Here is a 1262-nt window from a genome sequence, read left to right as displayed (position 1 = left end):
TACAATGGGATAAATTCGAGTAAGTTGATTTACGCCCTTAATAGAACACCCAATATGAAATATTAAGGCTATGATTCAACACAATATTTTATAACTTGGAAGAGGGATGGCGTAATCCAAGCTACAAAATATTTGAAGGTAAGCGAATGATGATTCACCAATTTCCACCATGAAAAACGAAATAGGAATTAGGTTTTAATTGGTTTGAAACTCCTAAATCTTTTGAGATTCATTGAACTATTCAATGGCATGTTTAAATCTCGATTGTGCCCTCTCACGTTTGTGACTAGGATGCCGAGGATCACAAACAAGGTGTGAATAACCATGCAAATTAACTTGGTTCCCTTAATATTTATCACCTAATCGATGTGCCGGTTACCCATACGTGCTCCACCGATCTATGATAAACATTAAGTCTCCCTGTGCCGGTTAAGGACACACGCTCCACCAACGACTTGGTAAGGTACAAAGTGTAATTTCATGGGTTAGCACCAAATTTACATTTTCCTAAATTAACTAAGATTAGGAATTTATAAAATGTTTACTTACTTTATATTTATGACTATACTTATAATGATAATTATAGTCAATGTCCTACCCATTCGGCTAACGACCCTCCACCAGTCAAGGAAGCAGTTGGTGAGAGTGGACACCCATTAAGCTGCCATTTTATAGGCAACATCCTTATACCCCCTTATAGACCGGCTTCGTGAATGAGGCCTACTAACGGTAAAACTAAGTTGCTCTTATACATACATACATACATACATACACACACACACACACACACACACATATATATATATATATATATATATATATATATATAATTAACTTATAATACTATAAAGTATAAAGGTTGAATTTTAACTTTTAAAACTCTAGGGTTTGGACTTAAAGTGTGTATGAGACTTTTCAAATTCCAAAACTTAAGGGCAAGTTTTTAGCAATTCAAAAAACTTTTCATTTCTATAACATATGAGTTTAATATAGGTTTTAAAGACTTTAATGAAGAGACTCTTGAACATCCATAACTTGAGGACAAGTTATGGAGTCCATAAAACTATTTATGAGAAAAGACTCTTCAATTATGTAACCTATGACTCTTTTAAAGAAAAGAATTTTGGAATTCCATAACTTGAGGACAAGTTATGGAGTCCATTCAATGTTATCAAGATCAAGAATTACACTAACAAACAATTTGCACATAATTCCTATGACCTACCAATACTCATAAGCATGAACAATCAACAATTTTCAAG

This window comes from Lactuca saligna, chromosome 1 (genome assembly GCF_052625555.1).
Source record: "Lactuca saligna cultivar CGN05327 chromosome 1, ASM5262555v1, whole genome shotgun sequence".
Taxonomy (NCBI): domain Eukaryota; kingdom Viridiplantae; phylum Streptophyta; class Magnoliopsida; order Asterales; family Asteraceae; genus Lactuca; species Lactuca saligna.
This window is presented reverse-complemented; position numbering follows the sequence as displayed.